The sequence below is a fragment of the Mandrillus leucophaeus genome, unplaced genomic scaffold, assembly GCF_000951045.1.
Source record: "Mandrillus leucophaeus isolate KB7577 unplaced genomic scaffold, Mleu.le_1.0 Scaffold194, whole genome shotgun sequence".
Lineage (NCBI taxonomy): Eukaryota > Metazoa > Chordata > Mammalia > Primates > Cercopithecidae > Mandrillus > Mandrillus leucophaeus.
In genome coordinates this window covers 1,419,893-1,425,737 of record NW_012101965.1, presented here as the reverse complement: position 1 = coordinate 1,425,737, position 5,845 = coordinate 1,419,893, and the positions used below count along the sequence as shown (strand labels likewise).

The 5,845-nt window shown below is 36.4% G+C and overlaps 1 pseudogene; it reads left to right on the top strand.

Moving 5' to 3' along the window:
* The first annotated feature begins 2,690 nt into the window (after positions 1–2,690).
* LOC105538563 lies at positions 2,691–3,556 on the top strand (annotated as a pseudogene).
* The last annotated feature ends 2,289 nt before the right edge of the window (positions 3,557–5,845 follow it).

Below are 5,845 nucleotides of genomic sequence, written 5' to 3'. Positions count from 1 at the left end.
GCTGGATCTCAGCTCACTGCAAGCTCCGCCTCCCGGGTTCACGCCATTCTCCTGCCTCAGCCTCCCAAGTAGCTGGGACTACAGGCGCCCGCCACCTCGTCCGGCTAGTTTTTTTGTATTTTTTAGTAGAGACGGGGTTTCACCGTGTTAGCCAGGGCGGTCTCGTGATCCGCCCGTCTGGGCCTCCCAAAGTGCTGGGATTACAGGCTTGAGCCACCACGCCCGGCCAAAAGGCATATTTTTAAGTATTCTATTTTATTTCTACCATTGGTTTTTTTGCTAATTAAAAAAAGTCAATTGTAGAAATAAAATAGAATGCTTAAAATTACCTTATTGATCAAAAAGAAGGTGGAAAAAAGAAAAAGTAAAAATAAAACTGATGGAAAAAATAGAAAACAAATAGTGTGTACTCAGCCATATCAATAATCACATTAAATGTAAATATAATTAACACTGAAATTAAAAGGGAGACATTGTCAGAGTACATTAAAAAGCAATCCCCAACAGCTTGCTGGGTGAGATTAGAGATGCAAATTAAAAGAAAAAGGATGGGGAAAAATACGCCAAGAAAGTACTAATTATAAGAACGTTACAGTGGCTAAATTAATATCAGACAAAATAAACACCAAGACATATGGCAATATTAGAGACAGAGAAGGATATTTTATCATAATAAAAAGGTCATTATGTATATCTAATGACAAAACTTCAAAATATATGAAGCAAAAACTGACAGTACTACAGGGAAAAACAAATCCACAATTATAGTTGGTTATTTGAGCACTCCTCTCTAACTGAGAGGAAAAGTTAGTAACATCATTAAGGATATGGATGATCTGAATAATGCCATCAGACCATTTAACTAACTAATGGATATTTCTAGAATATTTCCTATAAAAAGTCCAGGTTCTTTTCACATGCATATGGAACTATACCAAGATAGACCATATATTGGTCAATAAAGTAAGTTTCAACAAATTTAACAGAAGTGATATCATACAAAACACATTTTCTGAAAACAAAAGGAATTAAGTTAGAATTTTTTTAAAAAGATATCTACTAAGTACAATGTGGTATCCTAGATTGGATCCTGGAGTAAAGACATTAGTAGAAAAACTGATAAAATCTGAATCTAGAAATAGTAATATAACAATGTTGATTTTTTTTTAGTATTGACAAATGTACCATGGTAATGTAAAATGTTATCTCTGGGGAAACTGAGTGACAGGCATACAGAAACTATCAGTTATATTTCTGCAGCTTTTTTGTAAATTTACAACTATTCTAAAATAAAACATTTTTAAAAACCAGTTTTTTTTCAAATCTCCAAATATTTGGACAGTAAGCAATACCATTACAAATATCCCATGGCTGAAATAAAAAATCACAAGCGGTATTAGAAAATATTAGAATTAAATGATAATCACAACATTTTAAAATTTGTGGAATTTACCCCTTTACTTAGAAGTTTGGATCTGTAAATGCTTAATTAGAAAAGAATGAAGGTCAAAAATCAATGATCAACCCTTCTTCAAGCAGCCAAAAATATAAGAACAAATTAAACCCAAAGTAACTAGAAAGAAGGAAGCAATAAAGAGTGGAAATCAATGACATAGAAAACAGACAAAAGAGAAACATTAACCAAGTCAGAAATCGTTTCTTTGGAAAGTTAAATAAAATGAATAATCTCCTAGCAATACCATTCAAGAAAAAAAGGAAAATACAAGCCATCAATATTAGGAATGAAAGAGGGAACACGATTATAGAGCCTATAGACACTAAAGGACAATAAAGAAATACATAAAGAAATGTATGCCAGTAAATTTGAAACTTTATATAAATAGATTACATTATTTGACAAATACAAATTAACAAAACTAATACAGGAAGAAATAGAAAGTCTGAAAAACCCTATATCTGTTCAGGAAAAATGAATTCATAGTTAAAATCCTCCCACAAAGATAACTTCAACCTCAGATGTGTTTACTGGTCAATTTTATCAAACATTTAAGGAAGAAATATTACCAGTCATACACAGTCTTTTCAGAATATAGAGAAGAGAACATTTCTCAACATGTTTTACGAGACCAGCATGTCCCTCACACCAAAACCAGACAAATATATTACAAAAAAAGAAAACTGCAGAGCAATATTCCTCATAAGAATAAATGCAAAAATCCTTAACAAAATACTAGCAAATTCATAAATCACAGAAATGAGAATATAACATGATCAGGTAGGATTTTTCCCCCAGGAACGCAAGGTTGATTTAACATTGGAAAATTAATAGATCAATGTAATTCACTACGTTAACAAAAAAGGGGAAGCATATAAACATCTTAATCGTTGCAGATGAAGCATTTGCCAAATTCAACACCTATTCATCATAAAACACACAGCATATTAAAAATATAAGGAAACTTCCTCATTTTGATTTTTGATGAAAGATCTAAAACCCTAAAAGTGTCATCACACTTAATGACAAAAATACTTAAGTCATGCTAAGATTGGGAAGAAGGCACAATGTCCACTGCACACCATTTTTATTCAATATTGCACTGGAAGTCTTAGTGCAATGAAGCAAGACCATGAAACAAACATAAAGGATCAAGGCTTTCCACACTAACTAGAGAGGCATCCATACGGTCCGGTTCTAGATTCCCTTCATAACTTAAAGGGAAACTCACACAATGTCCAGAGCCCTTGATGTCCTGCAAATGAAGAAGTATGTCCTCAACTATCTTGCAGCAGTAACTGACTTACATTGCACCAATCTTGACTTCCAAATGGAACAGTAGGTCTACAAAAGGAAAAATGATCGCTTCTACACCACAAATCTAAAGAGGACCTGGTAGAAGCATCATGCTATTGTTGCCATTGAATACCCTGCCAATTTCAATTTCATATCATCCAGGAATGCTGGCCAGCAGCCTGTGCTGAAGTTGCTGCTGCCACTGGAGTCATTCCTATTGCTGGCCACTTTACTCCTGGAACCTTCACTAACCAGATCTAGGCAGCCTTCCAAGAACTGCGTCTTCTGGTGGTTACTGGCCCAGGGCTGACCACCAGCTGCTCACAGAGTCATCTTATGTTCACCCACCTATCAACCATTGCTCTGTTTGACAGATTCTCTTCTGCACTGTGTGGACATTGCAATCCCATGTAACGACAAGGGCTCTCACTCAGTGGGTCTGATGTGGTGGAGGCTGACCCAGGAAGGTCTACACATGCGTGGCACTATCTCCCATAAGTACTCATGGGAAGAGGTCATGCCTGATATTTGCTTCTACAGAGATCCTGAGCACATTGAAAAGGAAGAGCAGGCTGCCGCTGAAAAAGCTGTGGCCAAGGATGAATTTCAGGGTGAATGGGCTGCTCCACCTCGTGAGTGCACCACTACTCAGGCTGACTGGTCTAAAGATGTGCAGGTGCCCTCTGTGCCTGTTCAGCAGGTCCCTACTAAGACTGAAGCATTCAGCCTGCCACGGAAGACTGGTCTGCAGCTCTCACTGCTCAGTCTGCTGAATGGGTAGGAACAATCACTGAGTGTTCCTAAGCTGTTCTTTCACAGACTCTTAAGGAAAATAGAAATAAGGTTGATGGAAAATAAACATTAGTTTCGAAATAAATAAGAATGACTCAAAGAAGATGTGATTGTTTATATAAGAAAATCTCAATCAACGTATTAAACAAAAAAACTTAGTTATGTTAGCAAAGTCACAGAATATAAGATGTAGCAAAGTCACAGAATATAAGATGCAAAATTGAGTTGTATGTCTACAGAGTAGCAATGATTGGAAATCAACATTGAAAATATCATATATAGTGACATCAAAAATATTATCAAAAACTTTAACAAAAGATGTATAAGACTGCTACACTAAAAATCATAAAACCTTACTGAGGGAAATTAAAGACTGAAATAAATAATAAGACATACCACATCCCTGATTTAGAGGCTTCAGTATTGCTAAGACATCAGTTCTCCCCAAATTAATCTACAGATTCACTGCCATTTTAATTAAGATCCCAGTAAACTTTGAAAAAAAAAAAACAGAAACAGAAAAACTGATTCTAAAATTTTCATGAGAACACAAACGACCTAGCATTTAGCCAGGAAAACAAAATCTTTTTTTAAAAAAACAAAGTTGGAGGAGTAACACTACTTGATTTTGAGACTTACTCTATTAGCAATAATCGCGCCTCAGACCTCATTGGCTACGATACTGCCACTGTACAAAGCTAATTTTGAGACTTACTCTAAAGTTACAGTAATAAACACAGAGTAGAACTGGCATAAGAAGAGACACATTGAGCAGTCAAAAGAATAGAGAGTTCAGAAACAGATATGCAATCATTTGATTTTCAACATTGGCCATGAAAAATTTGATGGGGAAAAATGTTTTCAAAAATTGTCCTTGAATAACTGTAGGTCTATATGGAAAATAAAGAAACTTGACATCTACCTCATAGTATATACAAAAATTAATTTGAGAAAGACCATAGACCTAAACATAAAAGCTAACACTTTAAGCTTCCAGAAGAAAACACAGGGGAAGGGAGGAGAGAGAAGAAGAGAGGATGGGAGGGGTAGGGGAAGGGGAAGGGAATAAGTACCTTGCCCAGAGAATGCTGAATGCTGAGTTAGGAAAAGATTTCTTAGGATACCATAAAAGAAAAAAGATAAATTGGTTTTCATCAGAATTTAAAACTTCTACTCATCAAAAAATGAATGGGTCAGCCTCAGACTGGGATAAAATAGTGTGTGGGGGCAGGGTCTATATAGATCTACATATTATAGAATATATATATATATATCTCATCTTCCACTCAATAATAAAAAGATAACCCAATTTTTAAATGGCCAAAAACACTTGCAAGATTTATATGTATCCAAAAAGCACTTGAAAAAGTACTTACATCATTAGTCATCAGTGAAATGCTAAATAAATCACAATGGGATTCCATTTCACACCCATCAACACAACTAAAATTTAAAAATTGACAACATCAAACGTAATTGAGGTTGCGGAGCAACTGGAACTCTTATACATTGCTAATGAGGATATGAAATCATACAACCACTTTGAAAAACTGTCTATTTCCTATAAAGTTATAGATAAGCCTACCCTATGGCCTAACAATTCAACTCTAGGTATACAGAAACCTAAGAGAAATAAACAATGTATGTCCACAAAAAGCCTTATAGATGAATGTCATAACAGCTTTATATATAATAGAGAAAAAATATGGACAACCCAATGTCCATCAACAGGAAATTGCATAGACAAATTGTATGTTCATACAGTGGATACTACTCAGCAATGAAAAGGAAAGTACTGATATATGCAACAATGCAGATGAATCTTAAAAACATTACACTGAGTTAAAGAAGCCTTGCTCAAAAGTATACCTACCTTATAATTCTATGTGTATGAAGCACAAGAACAGGCAAAACTAGTCTCTGGTGATAGAAAGGTGCCTGGGAGGCCCCAAGCAGTGGCTCATGCCTGTAATCCCAGTAGTCTGAGAGGCAGAAGCAAGCAGATCACTTGAGGCCAGGAGTTTGAGAACAGGCTGGGCAACATAATGAAATCCCTTCTCTACAAAAAATACAAAAATGACCCAGGCGTGGTGGTGCGTGCCTGTAGTCCCAGCTACACAGGCACGAGATTGGCTTGAGCCTGGGAGGCTGAGGTTGCAGTGAGCGCTGAGATGGAGCCACTCACTCCAGTCTGGGCAACAGAGATGGGGGTTGTGGGGGAAGGTGCCTGGGTGGGATAGCAGGGGGCAGGGAGCAGGGGGCAGTGGGTAGGAGACCAACTGGGCGTGGGGAAACATTATC